The sequence below is a fragment of the Pithys albifrons genome, chromosome 2 (genome assembly GCF_047495875.1).
Source record: "Pithys albifrons albifrons isolate INPA30051 chromosome 2, PitAlb_v1, whole genome shotgun sequence".
Taxonomy (NCBI): domain Eukaryota; kingdom Metazoa; phylum Chordata; class Aves; order Passeriformes; family Thamnophilidae; genus Pithys; species Pithys albifrons.
This window is the reverse complement of record NC_092459.1, coordinates 46,550,278-46,577,493: the sequence shown is the minus strand read 5'-3', so window position 1 is coordinate 46,577,493 and position 27,216 is coordinate 46,550,278. Positions and strand designations below refer to the sequence as shown.

The 27,216-nt window shown below is 41.8% G+C and overlaps 1 protein-coding gene across 5 annotated transcripts in view; it reads left to right on the top strand.

The window, feature by feature from the left end:
• The first annotated feature begins 8,732 nt into the window (after window positions 1-8,732).
• Window positions 8,733-27,216, top strand: part of FYN (FYN proto-oncogene, Src family tyrosine kinase) — a 146,310-nt gene continuing 127,826 nt past the window's right edge. For 4 of the 5 annotated variants that reach the window (XM_071548929.1, XM_071548928.1, XM_071548932.1 and 1 more), the window contains exon 1: window positions 8,734-9,101. The gene's annotated coding sequence lies outside the window, so the exon portion shown is untranslated. Of the gene's footprint in view, window positions 9,102-27,216 lie in introns of all 5 variants that reach the window. The other variant, XM_071548930.1, reaches the window with a different exon arrangement.

The window sequence follows — 27,216 nt, the reverse complement described above, 5'->3', positions numbered from 1 at the left end:
ATTGCCTTTTCAATCATACAGGATAAATATTACCTGTTTCCTGGTGGTATGTGATGGTTAGATGTGGTAATCTCATCTAGGATATCTTTCATTTCTTTCAGAATTCAGCAGCTGTCTGATGATGGGAAAACACTAGAAAAAATGTCAGCCAGTTTAAAGACCTAATTAATTTTAAAGCCCTTTAGAAATTGTCTTTAGCTGTAGCTGTGTTGCTTTACCTCTTTGGCACATGATCATTAGGAAGTCAGCAAATGCATGTGAATGCACAGCAGAAAAGTGCATTTTGCTGTGTTTTCAGTCAATTTTTTTTCCACTTCCTGAACTCTCTCAAATCAGGTTGTGGCCAGCAGAAGGTTGTGAGATACACTCTGCTTCCAGTAGATTCAGCTAACCCTACTCCTGTTGTTGACAGGCATTAGCCACTTCTCCTGAAGATGGAATCCTAAATGCCATTGCCAACTTTATATAGATGAAGTCCATAATGTTGCAAAGGAGTCATTTGAGTTATCTGAGTGCTTTTGACATTATCACTGTTTGCTATGAAACACTGGAAATCACTCTGCTTCTCCAAAGCAGCTAATCTTTATCCGGGAAGGTATTTAGTCATGAACTCCAGCTGTCTGCAAATGTGCAAGCTATCTGGCTGTGGAGCTTCCCTAGCTTTTCCTCATTCAGTCATAGCACAGGGAAAGTGGAAGCACACATGTTTGTGCTTCAGAGATATACAAAAGGTACTTTTGGGAAAAACGAGTTTGATTACTGGACAGCTCTTTTAGGTTCTTAAATGAAACCACCACTAAAGCGAAGCAAAGCATAGGTATCCGAAAAGAACATCCTGTTGGTCGGAAAAGTGTGCAAGAGAAGGGTGCAGCAAAACACTCACAAACAGTGAGAGTCATCATGATCCACATAACAAAAGATGTTTATCCTGCCTGAGTGGGTACAGTCATTCACATGGTGACATCCATGACAGCCCTGTGACCTCACCCTCAAGGCACTCAGAATAACGATGGCTGCTTGAATTGTATAGGGTCCTACCACCATTATAGTACTCTAGCTGGCTCTAGTTGACTGAGTTTTTCTCTCAAACAAAGCTGAAGAAATCTTATCACTTCACATATTTACTACTACCCTTGTTTTACATTTGATTTCCTGAAGGTTTATTTTTTAGTTTACATCAGAGGGTTTGATTTTGGGCTGGTTTTTTTGATGCCACCTTGTAGTTTTATCATGAGCTTGTCTGAGTTTTACAGCAGCATTTCTGTTTTCACACCTTTGCACTGCATTTATACTATGTGTCTGCAAAATCTTACTCTTGCTCTCACTTCCTGCCTCCTTGACAAGGCTATTTTGTATTTTTCCTTTTATCAGTACATTTAATCTCCATGATTTCTTTTTACATAATTATATTTGCAAAGTCTTTGTGCAGGGCACCTTTTATAATGCTTCAAAATTTTGTTTTTCCCTTTTAGTTTTGTCTACTTTTTACCTCTTGTACATTTGGGTTTTAAACTCATATGAGTATATTTCCTTGTTTTCTCTCCTCTTTTTAGTGGAATAACAATTCTAGGTCTGGTTCATCTTAAATCTTGCATTTACATGGGAAACCGCTCCTTATTCTTGCATACAACTCCAGCTATTGGAGGCTTGTTGAGGAATATTCTTTTAAGTCTTTAAAATTCTCATGTTTAGGTACTTTAAGATTTGATAATCATGGGAATCTTGATCTGTTCGACAGGATAGTCACCTGTTCCAGACTGAGCAGATACTTTTTTCTGTGTTGAAATAGTCTTAGAAATGTTTTAGTTCTTCACTTGAGTACTCACCAGCTTAGGGGTGATGCATCTGTTCAGCATGTGGCTGCATGTCTGTCTCAGAGAGCACTGTGGCTGCATTTATTTTGTTTCTCCTTCGTCCTAGCTTAACTACATCCTATATCTGTTTTCCAGTGCAAGCTAAGGAATGTTCAAATTATGAGCATGGTCATCTGCATACAGGCAGCTCTGGCACAGTGCCATGATTATTGTTTTTTCTTTAGCAGAAGAATACAAAATTCATCCTTATTGACTGAGGCAATTACAATTACCAAGCAACTGAGGGTCCCGGTTAGAAACTACAGCAATGAGGACACAGATTCAGTTTGACATAGTCAACAAAATACTCAGTTCAAAACACTACAGGAGGTGAGAATGATGCAAAACAAGGGCAGCAGCACTTAAACCTGCAGCTCCACAAGAGCACTCTGTAATGCTGCCAGCATGATGACAGCCAAGGCAATGGGAGATTCACACTGAATCACATCCATTTGCAGGTGCCAGCAGACACAGTGTGGGCAAAGAGCACGATGAGCACACTACTGGCTTGGATGTTTTTCCCTTGGAGATAACAGCAGCAGAAGAGGCTCTAATTAATAACCTGAAAGCAAATGCAAATCTTATTAATCCTTATTGGAACCCAGTCCACAAGTCTGCATGTCAGTAGAAACAGTAGAAACCTAAGTCTTCTTCCTATGCTTTCCATGCAACTACATAAAGGCCCTTGGTGTGGGACAGGGAAAAATGTATGGGGCGCTAGAGTGAAGACAGCCCTTATGACAGAAAGAGGCAGATTTGGGAAAGAAGGTAAGTAAGAAAATCTATGAGAAGTTGAGTCCCTACTCCAAACTGCGGGAACATCCACCAGCACTGCACTCAGGAGGGAGCTGACAAATCTTTGGTAAAATGTGCACTTCGTACCTCCTAATAATTGTCCCAGACAGATGATGGCAGCCCACTGCTTCTGAGTGGTAACTCCTCCAGGAGGAGGAGTGCAGGCACGCAAACAACTCTCCCAACCCTCTAATAATCTCATTAGCATATGATCTAGTAAATGGACTGGAGTTGGACCAAGGGTTGGGCTTGATGATCTCAGAGGTCTTTTCCAACCCAATCAATTCTATGATTCTATGATTCTTTGCTAATGATACATATGGAACCAGTCTACTCCCAGCTGACAGATCTCTGGGTTATTTTACAATTAAAAAAAAAGACAAAACTGGAAAATCATATGCAAAAATAGATTAAAAGAACATGAGAAGTGCAAGGGCAGGAGTTCAACAGTTGGGTAGTGCCAGAACTGGGACAGTTTACATAACCTTGCTTTAGGCTCCCCAAGTGAACGCAGCAGTTAGTCACAGGAACATGGATCATTTTTTTGAGAAGATCCTGACTCATTTTGTGACGTAATGGCTGAAAGGATTAGAGACAAATAGAAATATTCCTCTCCTCACATTCAGGAGGTGGCACTGTTCAGAAATCCAGTCCCACAATGGAAAGAGTATTACTAATATTCTTCATGAGCTTCTGCAGTACAGCCTGCCCAGAATATCTTTAATTCTTTACAAATAGTAATTAATCTTCATGTTGCACAAGTAAGAAGGCATTTTTAACCCCATTTTATATATTGGGGATGGAAGCATTATACCTAGTCAAAGTATTCCCTTGGATAATCTGAGGTATCCTTATAGAATTAGTTATTCCTTAGCACCCACTGACCTTTTATACCTGGGGGCTGCTATGTTGTACTGTTACACAGTGCAGCTTGGAGACAAACAATGACAGACAAGAAACACTTTACTTTTGTTTTTTGGCATTTGGAGATAATTCTTTGGAAAGTATATACTTCTGGGAATCACAAAGTCCTATGTGCACCTGTTTCTTGGAAATATATCTGCAATTTATCAATGAATCTACTATGGGGTTAATCTCTAAAAGTAAATTAAGAAAGTAGTATTTAACAATAAACTTGGGCTTTTTGCTTCAGGTTTATTCCACTGTTGGAAGCCAGCTTTTCCAGCATTCCTCTGATGCTCAGCAGAGGGCTAATGCCAACAGCAGAAAGATGACAATTATGCATCTTTAAGTATATTATCTGTTCTTCATTTCTACAAAATTGCGTAATGTAATATACACACTGCCTCCTGTATCTTTGAAAATGTACTATCCCCAAAAGAGAATTGTTATATTCCTTGCCTGAATTATAGATGCACTGCTGTTCCCAGTGTTCTTATCCCACAGGCTCCTCATTGTCATTTAAAAAATATTTTTACTGAAAGTCAATACCTTTTACCAACTTTCAAAGAGAATTTAAAATGTTTATTTGAGTACATAAAATAAGAGTAAGAATTTTCTTCTGACTTTAGTAGGATGTGATTTCTAATAAGTCTGGATGTTATGAAAAGCTGGCTTTAATAATTTTATGTTATTTCTGGATTTCCTAAGGTAGTACTACGTATGTTTTTTATTTCCATGTCCATGTGTAGCTACAGAGAGTGCAAACACATGCGGAGCTTATAAACACAGACATTTAACTTTTAGAAAATGCATGATCCCATTGGAAGATGTTACTCTTACAGTTTAATTCCTGCTTTGCTGGCTTGGAAAAACCTTTGTACAGTGTCTGAGGAAACACCTCTTCTAATTTGTGTTTTAGGAATATTCTAACACAGTAAGAAAAGTAGGCTGGTATGAACGTTAACATTTGAGATTTGACCCTCTACACCAAGAAGGCCTCTTCTGTTCATTCTTTAAAGACATCAGGTGATGAAGTTTCTTCTGTCTACTTGCTCCCACAAATGATCTATCTATTGTACAAAAGGCAAAGTGTTCTTTTCCTATCCCTGCCAATACCCTTCCTTCTGCTTCCATGGATTAGCATGAGTAGTGCTGATGAGCAGGATGAAGAGCTCAGTTCAGGCCTTCCCTTCTTTTTCTAGGCTGCTGTTCCCACCTCAAAGATAGTGTCTCCAGAGAGGCCAACCTGCCACCTCAGTACCCCCTGACAGTAATCACCTGTGAATCAGCAAGACCCAGTTAGCACTCCCCAGCCGAGGAACCTCCTGAAAATATAGTGGGATGTTGCAGGCAAATACTGTCAGCCTCCTAAAATGCTGTAGGCAAGTTCAGATCTTTTTTCCCCCCACTACTCTGTAATTATTTATAATATGCTATACATGACAGGCTACAGCTGCTAAAATACACACAGCCAAAACCAAAACAAATGGAAGTGCTGCTGAGTTAGCAATGTAGAAAGGGAGGAAGTGTAAGACAGAAGATAAAATGGTGAAACAGATTAGTCACCTATCAGACTATGATTAGTGTACTGGTTTGAGTGAAGAATTTGAACATGACATTTGGTTATCCTTATGAAAGGTAATCTCAATCAAAATGTTTTCATTTGAAAAAAAGAAAAAAGACTGTAAAATGTAATAACATTTGGGGATCTCTTAAAATATGAGTTTCTTAGGATCTCACTTGTACAAATTATGGCTCAGAAGAATCCAGCAAATAAGTCTGATGGATTTTTTTGAGAGTCAGCCTGGTTTTACTGACAGTGGCTTGAAACAGAACTGAGATCCTGTCCTATTCTACAGAAGAGCTGCCTTTACGCTGTGCTATAATGAATGTGGGCATGTTTTGCTCAAAATATTACCTTGCAGTGCAAACCATGGCTATTATTTATTTAGCATACGTTCATGATAGCTGTCACTGTTTTCTTGCCCACTGACAATTCCAACAGGCACTGGTGTGTCATTTTGTGACTGCATTCCCAGATGCTAAATTATTAATACAAGTAAAGTCTAATCAGGCTCTGTAAATTTCAGACTGCTGCAAAAAGCCATGTAGCTGTATAGAAAGATAGGAGCAGGGAATAGGAAAGAAAGGAGAAAATCTTGACACCACAACATTTATCACATTGTAATGCAGAATTAAGGTTTTCATAGTATTTTTCACATTTTTTCATGAAAATAGCTGATGGAAAAGCAGCATTTCAGTGGACATTATTTCAAGATTTTAATGAATAAGTGTTTCAAGGTGAGGTTGGAGAAAGAAGAAAGTAGTTTGGCATGAGGAGGAAGGCCACATAGATGAAAGTGAAAGAAAATAGTGTTATGGACTTAAGGCTAAGAAGCATAGAAAAGTTGAGAGAGTAAGAGGAGAATATAAAGAACTGCTCCTGTATTATGAAGTTAAATTTAATTATTTCTTCTGTTTAACTGGGAGAATGCCTGTCAGATTTTCTGGGTGATTTTTGAAGGCAGACAGCAATACAGTCAAGCCATGGTGGTGAGTGACAAAGAACAAGACTTGTGTGAGGAGGAGCTGCTGTGGGCACACTTGGGCCTGACTCATTCAGAGGGAACACTCCAGAACATCTCACCTATGCCACAGGGGCTGCAGGAACTCACAGCAGCTCTGCTGGCCTTTATGATCCTAAGGAAATTACAGGTACCCTAAAGGAGAAACCTAAGTCTTCTTCCTATGCTTTCCATGCAACTACTGGCACTTGATTCCTGACTCCACACCTTGCACCTCTTCAGTTACTCTTGCTCAGAGCATCAGAGTTTCTATGACATGCTGCTAAGCCAGTTTATCTGCCCTGGCTTAGAGCAGTTCTTTGGCTGCTGTGTGATACTGTTTTGGTCTATTTTCGTTGATTAGTAAGTTATTTTCTGCTTTCGCTCAAAAAAGAGTGCAAGAATTTTTTTGGTTGTTTGCTTTTTTTTTTCTTTGTGCCATTTTGGTTGTAATTTACAGCAAAACCATTCAAAGTTTTGGGCAAAGATTCTATATTCCCACTTTCTGATTATAAAATTAAGTGTATTATTTCCTATAGCTTTTTCTGACATAATATCTGGTCGTTTGATTCATTTCCAGGATGCTTAAGATCCTCAAGAAACCTCTATTGACTTATAGGGAGGTAAGATTATGTATAGTCCCATAAAATAGGCAAACAGGGCATGCAAAAATGCCCCCTTTCCTAAAGCCACATTCTAGTTTTCTGCTGAGAAATCTGGAGTATTAAGATAGCATTTTCAGTCCTGACAGTCTCCAAACTGGAACCGACAGCCAATTCACAACAGACTGATAGTCTCCATAATCCTGCCTTGCCTTCAGACTGTTTTGGGCCAGGTGAGGCTGCTCTCTGGGCAGCAGCTCAGTTCAGGCAGGTACCTGCTGCTGGCCCAATGGCTGCAGCCTGAGCTCCTCAAAGTCTCAATCTCAGGATCCCAATCACTGTTTCTGGAAAGGCAGAATCAGACCTCTCCACTGAGCTGCTGTTATCTCCCACTACAAAGAAGGGCAAAAATTAGTTTTTCAATTTCTACTCTTTGCTGTTCATACATTTTACATGGTAAAATAATTTTTTTTTAAAAAATCTCCATGGAAAGATTAGGGGGGAAACTGAAAGTGAGGTACCTAGAACCCTCCAAAATTGTTTCTTTGTACATCTATAACCAGGTTGAAAATGAAAAGTACCACAAGTGACATCTTATTGTGAAATTCTCATCCTTTTCCAATTCTTTATATGAACTCATGGAACAAACTCTGTTTGGTCCTGAAATGTAATGATCAACAGTCACCTACATACAACCTACACAGTCACCTAGACAGAGAAGTGAAACTTTTTTCTTCTGAACACACAGTTGTAGAGGAACATGATAGGAAACAAGGTTATATTTGAACTTGCAAAACTTCAACTTCATTGGGAAATCCAATTGTCAAGATTGAATAATTTTCTGGTTAAATAGCAGCAGCCAAAAATGAAATCCAGGGAGAAGAAGTGAGAGAGAAACAGAAACCTTATTTATTGAAAACTCGTGTTACAGTTCTCTTTGCTATTTCAACATGTTTAATTATGCTTCTCTGCATCTGCATTTGTATTTTATATGTCTCTCCTGTTTCTGTTGGAGCCTAACTGCAATTTCTTCAGTGCTAAGGCAAAAGAGTTTTCCAGTCTAGGAGACAAGGGACAGCAAGATGTGCCAGTCTGTCAGTATGGGAGCATCCAAGGTCACAGACAGGATTGTGCAGGAAAGAGGACCTGAAGCTGGAGCATGTGGTGCTTTCAGAGGGCATTGGGGGTGGATGCAACACCTTGAGCAATGCCAGAAGGATTTGTGGCAGCACTAAGAACCTGAAGGGAACAAAGTGTACAGGGAACTTCTTTAATCACGTTTCTGTGGGGCAGGGTGCATCGTGACTGGAGGACAGCAAAGCCTGCACATCTTCGGGTGCAGTGCAAGACCGAAGCCTCAGCAAAGGTACCCAGCCGTGCTGTGGGAATGTCAAGTGCACCCCTGGAAGACAGCTTTAGTGGGGCTGCCACTCCTCCCAACACAGCTAGACCAAATACTCCGCGACTAAGTGTAGAAAATGAAGTAAAACCATAACCCTGGAAAACCTCCGCTAATTTCATTGTCGCCCTTGCCTTATAACCCAGTATAGGAAATTTCAAGAATTAGGGCTAAAAAAATCGTAATAGTAAAACAAGAAGTCGTCTTCCACAAAGAGGCATAATCTGCTTAAGCTTGTCCTCCCATTCATCGTGGATGTTGAGACGTTCAGCTCGTTCCTGCCGCCTCCCGAGGCGCCCCGGCGGGGTGCGGAGCATCGTGAACCGCTCCGGTGGTGGCAGCGGCCGGCCGCGGCTCCCGATACGGGCCAACCACTTCCTCCTCTTCCTCCTGCTCCCTCCTCTTCACCCCCGGCTGGTCCCCGCGGGTAGCCCGGGCATCTCCGGCGCGGCCCCGCCGGTGCCCGCGGCAGCGCCCGCGCTCCCGCCCCGCCTCCCCCGCCGCGCTCGCCAATCAGGGCGTTGGCGACGCGGGCCGTGCTCTGCCATTGGCGGGCACCGCTGCCAGTCCCCGCGGCTCCGCGCAGGGCGGGCGCGCTCCGGGCGGGCGGCGCTGCTGCGGGTGCGCCATCTGTCAGCGGCGCCGGCGGGAGGGGACGGGAGCGCAGCGGAGCGCCCCGGCCGCGCTCGCCCGGGCGGAGCGGAGACGAGGAGGCAGTGGCAGCGGCGGCAGCAGCGCGGAGAGACCGTGCCAGCTCATCCCTGCCCAGGCTGCGGCTCCGCCGCCGCACGCAGTCTCCGCCTCCGCGCCCGGCCGCGGCTCGGCGCAGCGCGTCTGACCCGGGGAGAGGCAGCGGCGCCCCTCGCTGCGGGCGGGCGGGCGGGGGCAGCCGGCGGAGGAGCGGAGCGAGGAGGATGCGAGTGCGGCGGCGCCGCCCCGCGCTGCGCTGAGCCGAACCGAACCGAGCCGAGCCGAGCCGCCTTAGGTAACGGAGGGACCGGAGCCCGCCCGAGGGGAGCGGGAGCGGGGGAGGGGGGATGGATGGATGGATGCATGCATGCATGCATGGTGCGGTGGGTCTGTTTCCTTTGTGCGCCCGAGCGGTGAAGGGGTGCGGGGGCTACCGGGCAGAGGAGGCGGCCGCGCTGCCGCGGGTGTCTCCCACGCCCGCACACTTCGACCCCACTCCCGCATCCCCCGGCGGCCGCGGCCCGAAGCGCGGGCAGGGCCGGGGCAGCGCCGCGGACCGGCCGTGCGGGGCCCCTGCGTGCCCGGGGGTCGCCCGTGTCTGTGTCCCCCGCCCCCGCCGCCCTGGCCCGGAGAGGGGAGGGGGCGCAGCACAGGGACGTATTTGTTGTCGCCGAACTGCGAAAAAGGGGAGGGGGGAAATAAATAAAAAGACCTTCTCTCTCTCTGAAATAAATCGTATAGGATTTGCGCGTCTGTGACAAAGGCCTCTTTCAGGGAAGAAAGAAGGGACGCACAAAATGCCCAAGGGTGGTAGGATGTGAAAAGAGGCTTGTTTCTTGTCTCTCCCCTAGAGCCTCTCTGTTCCTCCCCAGATGAGGCCGCTGATCTGGTGCCAGTTCCTTTTCAGCCACATTTTAGATTAGGGAGAGATACCAAACGCCACACCAGGGGTGCCAGCGTTTTGCTGCGTCTGCAGGGCTACGGTGTACGTGTCGCCCGACCTCCTCTATACCGCTCAGTTTGGTCGCTGATTCCTCGGGAACTCGCCTGATTTCTGCTCTGTGCGGATTCTGCCTGTGCGTGAGCTCTGGGAGAGGGCTGGGCAGGGAAGGGAGTCACTTTGTGGAACCAAGACCGTGACATCTCGGTCCGTTTCAGCGGTGACCGGGAGGGCAGGTCTGAATAGATGCTGGAGGGGAAGGTTTAGGCTGAGTGGAAAGCAACCCTCTACAGTTGCTCATCAATCACTTTGATATGCTCCGATTCTTAAAATGCTAAATAACAAGTGAGAACAGACCAGGCTTTTGAAATGCATGCTCAGGACTGGGAACGCCTTTGAGACCTTGTCATTTTCCTCCTTGTATACAACCTCCTTAACTCCCACATCCTTCCTTCCACCATCCCTGCAGCTGTAACACTTTCCAGGATCTCCTTCCCACACCCTCTTTTTTTTTTTTTTTTTTTTTTTTTTGTGTGTGTGTGTGTGTCTTGATGTCTTTTTAACTAGGTTCTGGAAGCAGAGAACAATTGCAGGTGAAGATCTGTTTGTTTATACACTAGTGGAGGAAGTGTTTTCATTAGGGTTGACTAGTCTGGTCTCCCATGAGGAGGAACAGTAAGCTAAAGGGACACTGTCAACTTGAAATCCAGAGAATGTGCATGATGAATGGAGAGCTGTGTCCAATATTACACCCACCGTCGAGCTCCCTGCTGGAGATCTGTGGTTTTTATAAGCCTGTCTTCTGACTGTGTGGGTTTGTCATGCAGTGAAAGAGTAAAAACACACTTCAAACAAAGTTCTGTTAAGTGAACAAAGGAGTGCAGAAGAAAAATACCAGAGTGGGAAGGGAGGAAAGGCAGCATCTCCAGCTTCTCAGTTACATCCATTGTAGCCACTGCTTGACCCAGTAGGAAATTGGAGGGATGATAGTTCTCTTTTACAGTCACGCATTTGCTTAGTATCAGTAAAGTGGAGATATTGTTACCTTTGCCCAGCAACACAGGAGTTTTCAGCACCTCGATGTATAATGCTCAGAAAACTGGTAACACTTCATGGATGTCAGTAGGTCAGGGTCTTTTCACAACATAAGAACAATTTTAAGAAGGATATCTCATGAGGAAAAAGACAATGGGTTCCTTCTTGAGCCCTTTTTTCCCCATAGAGCTGTGATTTTGATGACAAAGATTTCCTAATTAATGCTTAAGAAATTAGTATTTCCTTGATATTGTCTTAGTTTGTTGAAATGTTTGCTTTTTAGACGGTGCCTGTAAGCATCCTTCCACTCCACCTCTAACAAATTTCTGCCTCATCTGTGTGGCTTGTCTTTGGCAAAAGTAACAATTTCCAATATGAAGTTGTCTAGTGGTAGGCCACTCGCTGTGTTGTTTTGTGGTTTATGCTTCAGGCATGTTGTTTCAGAAGTTCTGTCTTGCCTGCTGGTGAAAGATAGAGTGGCATGAAATACCAGTTAAATATAAAATGCTGAACAGGCTTCTCTGGAAATTATTTTGATGTTAAGTAAATACATGTCTTCCGTGAGGGACAAACAACTTTGACATATGGGCATGCCAGTCATTGTAAGCCAGAAGTGAAGAAGGTGGTACAGAGAAGTGTCTAATTAATAATTTTAATAAATGTCTTTAAAAGTTAGGACCCATTCATAAATTTCTATTTCATTTGAGTAAGAAAAAGTGTTGCTGAAGAAATAGTTATTTTTACTTACTACACTAGATTCCACAATACCCTTACATGAAATGCCTAATTGGCATTATCTGAAATGCATGAGTAGAGTCTGATATGGAGAGGGCCTCTGTGGCCATTGGCCCTGTAGCTTAGCTGAATTAAGTGGAATATACTAATCTGGACCTGGTATGGGCTGCACTGGATTTACAGTGTAATTAAACTGTGGCTAAAATTAGTGAAAACTGTCCAGCACCTCTGTGAAGATTTAACACTTTCATAATGTACATCTACAGTATCGTATATTTTGCTGTGTTAATGAAAACTTAGAGCTGTTGGTTGCCTTATGCCTGATTACTTTTATTTAACCAGTGTCTTCACTTTGCTGTCTTGCTGCATTATAGTGCTTTTACTTCAGGAAGAGAAAGAGTTGGAGAGGCGTGTGTTTTCCCTTCATCCTTCTCTCTGGGGTGCACATTAATATTTGATTCAAACTAGTTCTGTAAAGTCCTGCTTAATTCAGTTTGGGCACTATTTTGAATGTCTAATAATGGTGTTGGTTTATGTTATGGACAGCACTTTGTAATTTGCTTTATGGGCAGGTCTGCTGCTGGCAGTGTGTATTGTCAAAGTGACCCTCCTTTCAGAGGGAGAAAACAAGTAACTCCTGTCCCTTTCCCACCCCTGCAGCTCCCACAGAAGGCTCTTCACAAGTAATTTTGACCCATTACTCCAAAAACTTGAATGGACAATCTAGTTCTCACAAGCAGTCTCTCTGAAATCCAGCAATTAAGGATTCCTTTGGTGACTAGAGGCCTACAGATCTGTGTCGTGCAAGTCAGCCATTTACTCGAGGCAACACCCACAAAAGGGGTTTGTGTGCTTCGATGTGGAGCACTCCGAGACCTTGCTATGAGGACACCTGCAACACCTATGGATCTCGCTCCCCTGAGCAAGGGATGTAGCTGACTGCTGTGCCATACTGAATGCATTGTGCACCTCGGAGCTGCGTTCCCAGTGGCCACAGTGGCAGGGGAAATGCTGTCAGGGCCACCCAATGCAAAGTGCCTCAGAAGGAGGTGAAACTCCCGGGCTGCATCTGCCTGCTTGTTGTTTGTCTCACTTGGTATCAGAGTGGCTTAGGGTTAGCTACTAGAGTTTAAAAGCCTTAACCTGCTTTTGATAGGATAGTAATAATTTACAAATAAAAACTAAAGCGCACACACACCCCAAAAAAATAGAGAGCAAAATTTTGTGTTTTGGATTTCAATAGATGACAAAGATGAGGTGTACAAGAATTGAGAGTTCTTGCATTTGTATCCTGTCATGGGTTTTGCTATTAATGCCTGACTTGCAGACTAAGAAATGACAGGTGCAAATGACACGTAGAAGGTTGAAGTTGTTTCGGTACATCCAAGAAGTGTACAACATTCCTTAAAGTCTGAGCACGTGAGCCCTGTTAGCACCTGCTATAGGGCAGTCTCACTTATTAACTCAAGCACTGGTTTGGTTTCAGGCAGGTAATCTGCCTCTTGGCTTGAGACTGGTCGAGTTAAACCTGTCAGTGGGAGGTGTCCTTGAGCCCTGAAACTAGAAACAGGCCTGACCTTAGAGGAGTTTGCAGCCAAGGATAAGTATGCTGTTGCTGTCCTTACCACTGGCTGCAGGAAAACAATGACATTTTGTAAAGCTTTTTCAAAACTTTCCTTCACTTGGAACAGGAACAAAACTGAACAGTATCAGCACTTTTACTGGCATAAATGAAAAATGAAATTACTTAAAGTCATCAAAACATGTCACCTCATCTTGCCTCTGACTGTTTTAAATGGTAACTTGCTATGAAAGCAAGGATTTAATTCAAAATACTGTCATCTGTTTGGAGCAAAGTAGAACCTTCGACATCTTGACTTTTTACTGAAGTGTAAAATCCGCAAGTTTACTGGAGCTTTTAGTTATGGGTAGAACTTGGAGAAAATGACTGGCAAATTTTTTCTGACCAGCTCTACTCTTTGGATATATACCATGAATTTGAATTAATGTTTTTCATCTGAAAAAGCTGTCAAAAAAAGATACCCTGATAGTATCAACTGATGTGAATTAGATGGTCTGAGTTAAATTCTTTTTCAAGATGGGAGAGGACAGCAAATTCATTTTAAACTTGCTGCCCTTCCCAAAATGCAACTCCTTTTTTTTTTGTATCAAAGACATCCCAATTTGGATGGATCTACTGATGTTGTTTATGACAAGGTGCTATGGGAAGAGGTTCCCCCATGTTTTCCAGCTCAGCTTCTGATTCAGGGAAGTTTTGCACTTCTGAAAGTTCTTGTTCCATGTTACAGTTTTCTAGAGGATCTGTGAGCAGTAAGACCTTGATTTAGCTAGAAACCTAAATTCTTACAGCAAGTCAGTTGATGTCCATCACATTGAGATATGGTTTAATATGATGAACTATGCAGGGCAGCTGGGATGTGAGAAAGTTTTGGTGAGAATGGAGGTCACCCCTCTGTGCTTGTTTTACTATATTTCGGTGGAGTTTTAGGAGGCAGCAATGATTGGGTGCCTTTTCTAGCCTTGGGAAATTCTTTGTTCCATCCTGCTTGGTTACCCTGTGGCTCCAACCAGAAAGGAGGGATGTTGAGAGGTGGCTGTGAGTGTTCAGTGCTTTAAAGTACAGAGAGCTCCTCAGGGGATCCAGAGATACTTTAATAGTATGGAGTGCTGTGCTATGAAAGCAGTTACTGGGCTGTCCCCAAACAAAGGGACTATTGTCAACCAGCCCTGAACAAAGACTTTACCTTGCTTCACAGCTCTTGAGGTGGCCTGTGGAAGAGCTTCTGCACATCCTCTATGCTGCCTTGCAACGGCTCTGGGAGCTCTAAAAGACAAACATCTGAAGGTTTGGCTGTGTAAGGGTGATTTGAACATGAAATTGAGACCTTACATTTCAGACAAAATGTACCATTGGTACTGAAGCTTTCAGAAATGCTTGAAAAATGTTTTATCCACTACAGTGATGTTGCTTGCAGTGGTGAATTTGAATTTTGAAGCTGAAAATTATGATAATGGCACCAGTGCAACATATGAAGAAGTATAGAAGTCCCTGGGGTGGAGGGACATCGAACAGACCAAGGGAAGAGCTGGCTGAAGCAGGCAAAGGAAGCTGCCCTTGTGTGCGTGTGTGTGAGGACATTTGCTTTGATAGAAAAGAAGTGTTTGGCACCACTTGAGCATGAAAATAACTCTTGTTTTTGTGATTTTGGGAGGAGTAAGGAGGAAACCTCAAATGATTGGCTTGGCTTGGACAAAATATCTTTTCTGAAATTGTCCTTTTCCTCTTGGCTGCAGTTTTCCCATGTTAACAGATTTGACCAAAATAGTTCTCAAGCCTTTTTGGTACAGTCCAAGATGGAAATACTATTGCCAGATTATCATGTCAGGGCTCAGTTTGCTGTATGAAGCTATACAGAGTAGTTAAACAGGCTATGAAAATGAAGATTAATATTAAATACCCATTCAGGATTTCTTTTTCTTTAAAAAAACCTTTTCTGTTCTATAAGAGTTCTCTAATGACCTATCTGGTGGCTCCTAGCATCCATTTTCTTACAAATTTCTATTATTCTACTTGTTGGGTAGTTTGGTAGTTATTTTTTCAAGCAAATTAACACTTGTTTGAAGGCTTTTTACTGTATAAATAAAGACCTTTCAACCTCCCTTGTTTTTGAACAACCTGTGTGTGAAAGAGCACTTTGCATAACATTGATCTTTGACTTGCAGCTGCACCACTTACAAAAAACACAGCTCTGAAGGTTTTCCTGGTATGACTTTGGAATATCATGTATTTCCTATCTTGGCTCCTGATGACAATGTACAAATAATCGTGGAATTTTCTTTTTTTTTTTTTTTTAAATATGATGGTTTTTTAACTTTTGTGCCTGACCTTTTTACCACAGAATTGCACTCAGGCTTATAGTTGAAGTTGATACTCTTGCCCAAAATAATTGGAAAGACTTGTTGCTGATTAGTTCAGCAGTTTTCCAATCCAGAAGCCACCACAGTGTGCTGTGTCACAGCATCGTGCTGGAAAGATGAAAGTACTGAGCATGTAGCTGGAGCTGAGATTAGCAGTGGCACTCGTGAATGACCTCGTGTTGGTTCTTGCCTGACAGGGAAGTGACAATATGAGTGCCCACAGACTTTTTCTCTCTTTTTCTAGCCTGTACAAACTTCACAACTGTGTTAATGAGGGCTGTAGGTATCTCGGTATCACCCAGCACCCTGGGACTCTGATGGCCGTGTTAACTGTCCAAAAACCAAATACAGCAGAAGCTTGCCTGTTACTTTCTAATTTCTGGATTTATGTCACTTCTCTACAGAAGTACTCTTCCGTCTTCTGGTACAACTTAATCCCATGACCGGTCATTTTTTAGGACTTACCATAAGACCAGTTGATACCCCTGTTTGGAAGATGGCAATGATTGTGTCCTACAGCCAGCTGCTTGCACCCCAGGGATGGGGGCGGAGAGTAAATGTAAGCAAAAGCAGTTCTCAAACCCTTAAAAGAAAGGATATTTGCGTGTTACTGTATTTTTATTTGTGGGCAGCCCCTCACTAGGAAGCTATGATATATTTATTCCAGAAAAAAACCGAAGTGTATTTAAGACTCAGACTGAAAACCTCTATTGTCTGACTAGGCAATTAGACTCTTCCTTGTCTTAAACTACATATAAATGCTCAGTGTTTATTCTTAGTGGTGAAGTTAATGGTGGAGACGTTTTAAAATGGTGATGTTAATGACCTCTTGCGCGTTTTTAGACCTCTCTGTGAACATGTCCTCTTGCACGCTGTCTCTATATGCTAATAAAGTTTGAAAACAACAGATCTGAATAATATGATTACAGAGGGGGAGCCCAGACTCAGTAAGATTTTTGTTTAAAGACCAGCAAAAATATCAGTTCTGTTGCGTGTCTTCCTCCCCCAGTTACTTCCCAGTAACTGGAAGCTCCTAAATTTCCTTCTGGGATTTGTCTGTTGTGATATAGCCAATAGATTATGAAATTTCTGGATGTTATCGCTGTGAGCAGCATTTGAATTGGTGATTTCAGCAAGAGACACTCAGTCCCATTTCCAAATTATTTGATAGTGTTTTGATGGTTTCTCTCTTCAAGAAGGAGTAAAACTATTTGAAGCTAATCTTTTGAATAGCACATATTTGAGATCATTTGTAATTTTAATTTACAGGTTATAGCTGAATATGCAGGCCTTTGTTCTAAATAGTGGGTTCTCTAGGTATTTTTGAACGATCAGTGATTTTTATATTCATAGGACCTCATACTTGGGACAGGGGAGGAGGAATTCATATTTTTTAATCTCATTTCTATTTTACTCAAAAGAGTTAAGATAAACCATCTTTAAAGGCAAAAATATGTTTAATGCAACCTATCTTTTTATCTTTAATCACTGTTGAAAAACTTTTTAAGTCCATCAGCCTACGACTGGGATAAGGTCAGTGTACAGGAGCTGACAAGCTGAAGAATTCAGTATAGCAGGCTGTATGCTCTTAAAAAGCCCACACGTAATGTTGACCTTTTTCTTTTTTTCTTTGGCCACCTTGCTAGGAGTTTCCCTTTTGTAGGAAAAATAATGAACCCAAAAATTTGGCTGAGAAGAGAACCACTAAATGTTGTGACCTTGTGGAAGAAACATCCCTTAGATCCAAAGGTCAAAAGTGAACTTTTGTGCATCAGGGGAGGTAGAAGACAAGCATTGACTGTCTGTCTTGCTTAAGGCAGCATTACTGACATGCTTAAAAACTACAGAACTCCTTGTCCTAATGTTCAAGTGGAGCTGCCAAAAAGGAACAAATAGGGCTGCAGATAAAGTACTCAAGGAAGATTCTGTCCCTCTTTGTCCTCCTCAGTCATCACAGGCAGGATGGGGAAGAGCATCGGTTTGCACTACTTGATGACTCAACATTCAGAACAATTTGCTGCTGGTCCTGTAAAACATTAAAAAGCTTCTTTCATTTATAGACTTTCCTAAAATCATGAGCTTCCTCTGGCTGTCATTGTGATTCAGTAACTTAGGAGTAATGTGACGTTGTCTCTGCTCTTGCTACATTTTCAGCAAGTCTGAGTTAAAACTTGTGAAATTACGTTGTTTGGGGAGAGTTTTTTGTGTTGTTTTCTCTCCATGCAGAATAGGGTTAAGTCTTTATGAAGCTGACTCTAGATGTAGGTCACCAAATACTGCTTTTGTGGTCAACTCCTCCATGATTTGCCAGATTAGTTCGTGTCTTGCAGCAGATAGCTGTCATCCTTTTAGAGCTAGTGTGGCACAGCAAGACTGTGCTGAGAATAATCTAGGCCTGAAAGCAATGACACCATTGCTTTGGTTTTACTTCTTTGGCTAGAACAAGTTTCAGCCTCAGGATACATCTGCACGGCACTATGCCAAGGTGGGCAGAAGAGCTCATGTGTGAGAATTGGGATGGCCCCAGCATCCTGGGAGGAGCATTGTGCTAATGTGCCTGCACTGCTTCCAGGACCACCATAATGTGGTCACAGTTGCTGTGAGTGTATCTGTGTGGCAATGTGTGGTGCTGTAGAGGCTGTACTTTACTTTTTGACACAAAGGAGAAGAGACAGGAGAGCAATGACCAGAAAGAGTGGATTAACTAGATGAATGTTTATTTTCATAGCACCAAAAAGTACTGAAACTAGCTTTTTAGAAAGTTGTTACTAAATCTAAAAGAAATCCTTTTTTATTCTTTTTTTAAAAAACATTATCCACCTCACTAAAGAACGGTGGTTATGTTTCTTAGGAGCTTCATCTGTAACAGCCACCCACAAGCTTTAAAGTGACATGGTGCTACAATAGTATGCAATCTTTATTTTCCATTTTCCTTTTTTAAAGCAGGATGCATTCAAATTATATCACCATGAGAACTGGAGAGTACTTCTTGCTGAGTAAGATTTTACCCAAGTAAACTGTCTCAGGAGACTTGCTGTCTTAAGTTTAATTTTGAAGTTGTAATATATTTCTTTAGATTACTTAATGCCACTGGACCATTGTTGATAGTCTTTTCCAAAAGTGAAATATCACAGATCTCAAGAAAATGCAGGTGTGAGCAACTCTGCAAGGGAAATAAAATGTGTGTTTGCCGATAATGTAGTCACCTCAAACTGTGATAAGAATTTGTTCCATAATCAGCAATATGTTGCCACTGTGAGTTATAATTTCTGAGAAAATATCTTGAAAATGGCAGTCAAACCATGTCATGTAGATTTACTTTATGATTGTTGGTATGGGAACTTGCTAAACCTTTGTAGATTGTGACAATTAAGTAGCTTTGAACTTTTTCACATCATGCTTTAAGTAAGGGGGTTGGGAGGGTAGAAACTCATAATGTAGTTTGAAGGAATGATGACCTACTTTTTTTTTCCCAATCATATTGTAAAAATTTATTTTCTGTAACTGATCTTTCTCTAGAGGAAAAGATTTCTTTCTAAAAGTACTTTTTAATAGTTCTTCCATTAAACTACTTTTTAATAGTCCTTTTAACTTCTCTGAAGTGAGGTCTAGGTTTGAAGAAAATACAGTAGGGATAACTTCAAAGCCAGGGCCTCATCCAAGCAGGTTTTGAGTATCTCCCAGGACAGACTGAACAAACCCAGCTCTCAATCTCCCCTTCATATGTGAAGTGCTGCAGCATCTTGCTGGCCATCCACTGGACTCACTCCAGTATGTCACTCTTTCTTTTCCCAGGACTCCCCAAACCAGACTGAGTACTCCAGATGTGGTCTCACAAATGCTGCATAGAGAGGAATAATTACTTCCATCCACCTGTCAGCTGATTAAATTGCTTATTTGGTGCCAGAGCTTCAGTTGCTGTCAGTTGTCTTATTTTCCCTCAAACTGGAGATGGTGGAAACTGTTCCTTACAGGGGAGTACTTGTAGACTTCTCTGCCATCTCAGAAAGAGCTAGAACAGAATGGGCCTTTACTTCCATTACGTGAAGCAGATGACCAATCCAGTGTTTATATACAGAAAACTGCAAAGGTTTTCCATTTTCTTCCAGTGAATTTTTGCACCAGACTTGGATGCTTCAGACAACAGTATAACCTGAAGCAATAAGGTTGTATCACATGTTTTGGTAAAACAGTGAAGAAAATGCATAGTAAACAGCATATGCAAAGAGATGCATTGTGTGTATTCTGTTTGTTTTCCCGGGAATACTTTAGTTATTAGCTTAGGTTAATGTTTGGTAGCAGGTATGAAGATTGAAATAACAGGTGTGCCACCCAGATGAGCCTCACAAGAGCTGTGGGACAAAAACTCGTGCTTAAAATTTTATAGCCAGAAGGTGTTTCTTCTCCGTTAGATTTCTGAGACTCTGTCGTTGTGAGTTGGACTATTATAGGTGACTGAAGTACATGTGACTAGCTATAGTCTGTGCTTTTTAAAGGTTTAATCATCCTGAACTATTTCATTTTTTGTCTTCCAAACACACACTAAATGAAAATTTCATGATTGGGGGTTTCAGTACTTCATACTTGCCTGAAAAAAACACAGAACAATTGGAATACAAGATAAACCCACAACCATCAGTAAACCTGTGCACATGGGACTTAACCTGCAGTTGTTGCTGCTTCTAGGAGTATGTGGCTCACAGCACTTAGCTCAGGCATCCTTACGCTCCACTGTGGGAGAGCAGCTAAATGTGTAAGTCTTTTACATGCACGTGCCTGCTTTAATGTGTAAAATATTAGTATTTAGCTTAGGAAATTCTGGCTCACAGAAAGCTGTGGCAAGATAAGTGTCTGAGGTGTTGATTGCATGCTGTTGGCTGCTTGACTGACTGGCTGTTGGGGAGGTGGCCGGGCTGAGTGGTTGCTGTGTCTGGAGGACCTCCTGGGTATCTATTCTATCAAAGAAAATGGAAAGCTTAACAACCCTATGGTAGAAAAGGAAGCATCGTTAGAGAGTTTTGAACTGGGAAGATGGACAAGGGAGTGGAAACGTCAGGCTGCTTTTTTTGTTTGTTTGTTTTGTTTTGTTTTGTTACTTTCAGTATTTATCCCCACTGGGGAACTTGTGCAACATCCCCCTTGGTATTCCGTCTGTTGCCACCACTGTTTTCCTCCTGTGATTTTTCTTTGAGTATTTGTTCCCACTCTGTGGAACTGGCTCTTTTAGTGGTGCCTCTTTCATCTATTTTGTTTCCATAACCATGCTTACAGCAATCCTGTCTTTATGCTTGCTTACTTAGGTCTTTATTGCTCACCTTCCTTGCCTTGCCTGCAAATCCTCTCATCTCCCAACACAAACGATCTGTTTATCCTTGAGATAATGGGTGCTCACAAAGCTCTGATCATAATGCTGCAGAACTACTTATGTTCATGGCAATTAAAAAATAAAAAGATGCATTTTTTTTGCCCCACCCTAGAAAATTAGTTATATTTTTTCACTTGGTTACAGCTACCACTGTAGGTTAAGTTGATTGCAGTTCAGAGGTAAACAAGAAGCCCCTCCCGTTATGGAAGCAACCTCTGGGTTACACAGCTCGTTCAGGATCTCCAGACATTGTTGCATAGCAGAATGGTGTACAAGAGATATATCAAAGTAGAGGCACACTACTAATCTGATCACTGAATTATATCAAGAAATGGGGAGTTTTGCCAGTTGACAGTAATTAATGCAGCCCTCCACCCCCCTGGGGACACAGACCTTCTCCAGCTACTATTGGCAATGCAGGTGAGCAGCTCTCGCCATGGCTCTGGTGAGGTTGATCATCTCAGGAAGATGCATGCTTTTGTTTACTTGCTTTTGTTTTAATCAGAAACTAGGGTTGCTTGGTGCAGCATGGGGAGAGAGTAAGAGCTGAAAACCTTTAGAATTTTTGTTCCAGTTTTGATTTAAGTTGTGTGGAAAGCTCACAAGCTTTCTGGTGTTTGGTGGCAGCTTGAGTGAAATACTTTCAGTGGGAAGATGAGGGGGATGCGTATCAGCTTATACTTAGTATTTGCTCAAATGAGTTATGCAAGATAAAACTTAGGTTATTGTTAGCAAGCAAATGAAGTGTCAAAAGATATCTTTCTCCAAGGAGTGTGACGTGTATCATTTGGTAGAAACTTTGGTAGATGAGGCAACAGCACTGAATGTAGGAGATCAGTACCTACTCCAGACAATGCCAACACTTTTGCTCTTATGCATCTTGACCCTGACCACTCATTTGAGTAAAATTTTGATGTGGCAAGACTGAAGGTAAGTCCTACCAGCCTCAAAAGCTTCAATATTGGAGTGGGTTTGGATGGGAGTAAGAAGGGGCTGGAGTTTGGAGCTAGAGATATTACATGGGTTCATTTCACCACGGAGGTCCAAGGTAGTCTGGTGGGAGCTGCTGCTGAAGATCTCAGAGGTGACTCTCTTTTTCTTACGAAAGAAATGTGTGTGTACTTGTCAACACCCTCTAATTAAATCTGAGACATTCACATAGTGTTGGAAATCAGCTCCACCAGTGTGACTCAGGTATTTTTAATATATATATATTTTGATTGCCCTGTCTGGAAGACTAGTTGGTAGAGTTGATTTGTGGCTGATGTATGCTGTTTTGAAATTGCTGATACACAAATGAGTATGGTAGAGGCTGTTCCTAAAAATATTCTCAGTTTTTTTATGTTAATGTTGGCAGATGTTTCTAAGCAATATGCTGACTTCTTCATACATAGTTTTTTAATGTCTTACGGCAAAAAAAAAAAAAAGGGGAGGCCTCTATAAAAGGAGGGGTAAGAGCTGGAGCATGGCTCAATATGAGGCACTTGAGGCCATTCCAGTTTGTGGTTTAGGAGGAGTACATACTTTAAAACCATTTTTTCTTCTCTATTTTACTATAGTTAAAGTATTACTGGGGCTGTCCAAATAGACAAGCTCACCAACTACCTGTATCTCACCCCCTCTGCCCCAGCCAAATATCATGCCCTCCTGAAGATGAAGAAGCCTTGCAGGATAGCTGACCTTGGGCTATTAAAGCACAATGTCTGCCTGAGTGCCATATTTGTATGAACCAAAAGTGTCAGAAATGGTCCTTTTATGTTACAGATGTGAGTCAGGTTTTTTTTTCATCATTTTGTGACTTTATTCTCTTAACAACCATGTGGTGGCTTACTGCTTGAAAAGCGGTGCCTTGGGTTTTGACCACAAGCACATCACTTATTGACTGTTTTAAGGTCCCTCTTTACTCTCTCTGGTTCTTTGTTATAGGAATTTCCAAGTGTCAGTTTTGTAAAGAATTACTTTTTAGCAACTTAAAAGTGATTATCACATTTGCTAATGAGGCCAAGTAAAGAATACAATGTATTAAAACAAAAAGTGGTGGGATAACCACTTTAACTTTATCTCTAAATCGTAATTTTGCAAACTACCTTTGCTGGTGCATCTAACACAACTGGTTTTGAACAGGTTTTTCTTTGGGTTTTGTTTTTTAGGAAAGTGGAAAACATGTCAAAAGAAGGCATCTGACCCCTTTTGCACTCAAAGGGAGAGAGATCCGGATGTTGATTTTTTTATTAGTTAGCAGTGGTTGAACCCTGTAAAAAAGCAGCATAAAGCTTCTTGACAGTAGTTTTTGTTGGTTTGTCATTTTGGGGCTTTTTTTTTTCTTTTTACCTTATGCTCACAAGAAACTGCTAACCTAATTTGGGTATTCCTATAAGAGCTCATTTGTGATGAGTCACCAAAAATCCCCAAATAGATTTTAAGACCTTTGTTAGCACCTGTGGATTGGGTTCCTTTGATTCAGTTTTTAATACCAATTCATTTTTTTTCTTTGTACAAATTTGCATTCTTAGGAGGAATATTTATCAAAGAAAGATTAATAATATGAAGTATAAGAAATTCTTTGGGTCTACTTAATGAATATTTGAAGATCTGTGCCACTTTTACAGCTTTCTGAAACTGTGCCTGCGGTCTGCTGTCCCTGTAGTGTGAGAGACCACAGATTAGAGTTGACCATATGTTGCAAAATCTAAAAGTGTTAAAGAGTACAGTGTGGTTTTTAATACAGGAAAGAAATAAGTGTTAAAAGCATGGATTTTTGTATAATCAGAGTTTCTTGTAGGCATAAGCCATAAGCAGTTTGCTCTCTTGTCCCTCAAACTTGGAGTCATTTGATCTCTTGGAGTAAATTTGAAGATGACTGTGAATGATGTTCATGACTGATTTTTTTTTCTGGAGAGGCAGGTATGCAGAGGAGACACTGTTTTTAACTCTCCTGAGGGGACTCTGGAATTCAGTGCTTGTGGATGTCAAACAACTGAACGTTGCCAAACCAAGTCAGCATGTATGTTTTACTTGACTAGCCATAATTCTTCTCTCATCACTTTAGGGTGTCAGGAGATATGGAACAAAAGGGTAGGTGAAAGGGAAGGCTCAACAATGCAATTGCCTAGGAAGTAAGGAGGAGAACAGGAGGATGCACCAGCAGGAAACAAAACTTTGTTGGCCGGGTGATTACAGCTTTGTATTTAAATTCAGTGACGCTTATTTCTAGGAAGTTCAAAACTGTAGCTACTTGATACCTGAAGTAACAATTTTTTATTTTTTATTTTTTAATGCAGAATCTTTATCAGTAGGCTTATTTATCAGGCTTTTATAGAGCAAAAGTAACCTGAGCCACTTGAACTCTCAATGCTCAATAGAGGATTTGAAAGCCTGATAGCCAGTTTGCCTTCTGGGCATAGGCAGCAAACTCCTAGACTTGCTCTACCAGCCAGTCACGGCATTTTAGTGACATGAATTGAGTGCATCTGCATCTGAGTAATGTTCCTCCTTAAGTCTGTTGGAAGAATGGTTAACTTGTGTGTAACCAGAAGTAATGCCTTACTATATTTAAATTTACATAGGTAATATGCAAAATACGTAAAACTAATTTTCAATCTCTTCTTCCTAGGGTTACTGATTTTTAATGTCCTGGAAGTAATGTTTCATTCTCCGAAGTTCAGGAACAGTCTGCATGATCCCTTTAAGGTCTTGCTGGTCTGATTTTGGTGACAGTTATGGAAACTCCTTGTTATAAGAGAAATTTGGGGCTGAAAACTGCAGCAATGGGAGCAAACAAAACTTTTTGTTCTGTTTCTAGGCTGAGGTTTATATCTCTATGCTTTAGTACAGAAGTTTTGACTGTGGCCAGCCCTTTCCTCTGGGGGTATCAGGCTCTGACCTGTCATATTTGTTCTGCGTTTTCAACAGCAGTGAAGGTACCACTCAACATGCTGGGTTTTTTCTTTGCTTCTGCTTTTACTGGCCTTCTTTAAGACAAATTCATCCAATAGAGAAAAAGGAGGAAGAGGGAGTCAGGGGAGAGGAAGAAATATATTGTTGCAGTTTTGGGGGACTGAGAAATTTGGTATTTCTTGGGACTTCTATTAAACATCAAATGGTTTGTCAGTTTTGTTTAACCATCTCTTGCTCTTTTGATTTTTTTTTGTGGGTAAGCATCCTGCATTAACTCTCACTGAGTAGAGGTGAACAAATTGCACCACCTTGGCTTATTCTGATATCTTTTATTAAACTGATACAGTGAAAGGGATTTATCTATGCATGTATGGGCTCTAATAGATTTATTCAAGGTTTGACAGAGTTGGAGGAGGTGTTTTTGTTTGGTTTCGCTTTTTGTGTGTTATTGTTCTGAGGCTTGCCCTTCTGCTGGACACTACCCCCTTGTAGTCATGATGAAGTAGTGGTCTTCTCTACAGAGCTCTGAGTTGGATGCTTATAGTTACACTGAGCTATATGGTTTGTGTTGGTTTTACCCTCCTGTTAAATACAGAAGCCTGTGGGAGAGCAGAAGCGATTGGTCTGCCCATCACAGGCTGCTCACACCTAGGCAGCTTTCTCAGACTGGGTCATTGGCCCTGCTCTTGGTGACAAGGGTAAAAGGGCCGTAGATATCTGCCCATGTGTCCACACTGCTATTTCTAGAGTACCTGGCCTGACAAAGTGCAAAGGCATCCCAACAGTTTTAGGCTGGCTGAGCTGCAGACACTTACAGTGTGGATCCTCACCACCCTAAACTCCAGAAGATTCAACTGTGGCTACTTACATCCAGTATAATCCCTTCTTTTCTTCCCAGTGATCTTAACTTCAACTGCTATGCAGAAGTGTCTAGAAGAAAAATATAATGCACATAGTAATTTGTTTTTACTGTCTTCTCTGCATTATATATTTCTGGGGACTGCTAAGATATGTCCAGAGCAGATAATTTCACAGTCATTTCAGAGAGTTAGACGCTTGCAGTTGCAATACCTCTACTGATTTTCGAGAGGGACTTTCTACGGTCCTCATAGAGGAGAGTGAAGTGATGTGTGACTCCAAAATAATATTACAAGTACTTCTATACTAATAACCTGTTGCTTCTTCAAGGAAAATTGGTTTTCTTAAGTTACAGGTATGCCAAAGAATGGTCTTTAATTGCTAGCTCAGTTACAAATACTTGCCCGGAGCTTTCTGGCTGCTGTTAGAACATATACATCAGCAATGTTCACGTAAGGAGTGCTAAGTGGGAGGAGTGCCTGCCCATAATCTCTACCAAGTATCTCATCTGGCTTTTTGCAGTGTCTGTATTCAGTACTGACATAACATGTATGTATTTAAATTAGCATTGACTCAGGCTAGGTCTTAAACCACAGAGGACACAGGCATGTTGAAATAAGGGCAGGAGGATGCCAGGTGAGGTTTTATGAGTCTTGCTTTTCTGAGAACAGCTTCAGAGAGTGATGCAAAGTTGTGCATTGTAGAAACTTAGGACAGAGAGGGGTCTTAAATTGTTCCAGTCCTAACGGTACAAGTTAGGATACAGTAAACACAGGTCGTCACTGAATTCCAGGGGGTTCAAGGGGAGAGCATCTTCAACTGCTCTCTTTACTCTCCAGTTATTGGAGAGCTTCTAATATTCAGCTGTCATCAGCATCTCTGTTATCTTCAGTGTACTTGGAGAAACAGAGGACCAAAAGGGCACAGGTCCTGAAAGCATGTCTGTTCCTGCCTGTGTTTCTTATGCAAGTAAAATGCCACTTTGTAAAAGCCTTCTTCATCTTTCAGGGCTGTTCACATGCTCCCTTCCCATTCTCTCTCCATTTTAATCAAGCTGACCAATTCCTCTAGCCTCTCTGCACAGGCCACAGAGAAAACACTTTAAAGCAGGTTGAGAGGAAGTCATGGGTTCCAGAGTCCAGCTGATCTAATCTGGAGGTAATTGAACTGAGGGTTTGAGGGCTTGGGTTCTTTCTTTCTGCTGGTAGCAACAACCCATGAAAGCTGTTCATAAATGGTGTGTACCCCTTTGTCCTCCCCCTCAGTTGTGGTTAGCACAGTGGTGAAAACAGCATGAAGTTTCCAATTTCTCCCTGAGCTTAAAAAGGAGAGACTGTGCATCCAGCCTGTTGGTTAATCACAGGCACTTATTTATGTGATGAGAATTTCTCAGGAGATGGGAAAGGTTTGGTCTTAACAATCCTAAAATAGTCTCATTTCAAAGAATGTTTCCATGATTTCCTTTTTCCTGATGTCAAGGATGCTTAAGTGCTTGCAACAGTAGTGTGTGTGTATTACAGTTTGGGTTTTAGTTGCATGATATCATTCTGGGCTTTTCATTTGACACCTGTTTCCTTCAATGCACTATGGAGCAAACCAAGACGGTAACAGGAAAGATTCCTACAGAATCACAGCTTCATC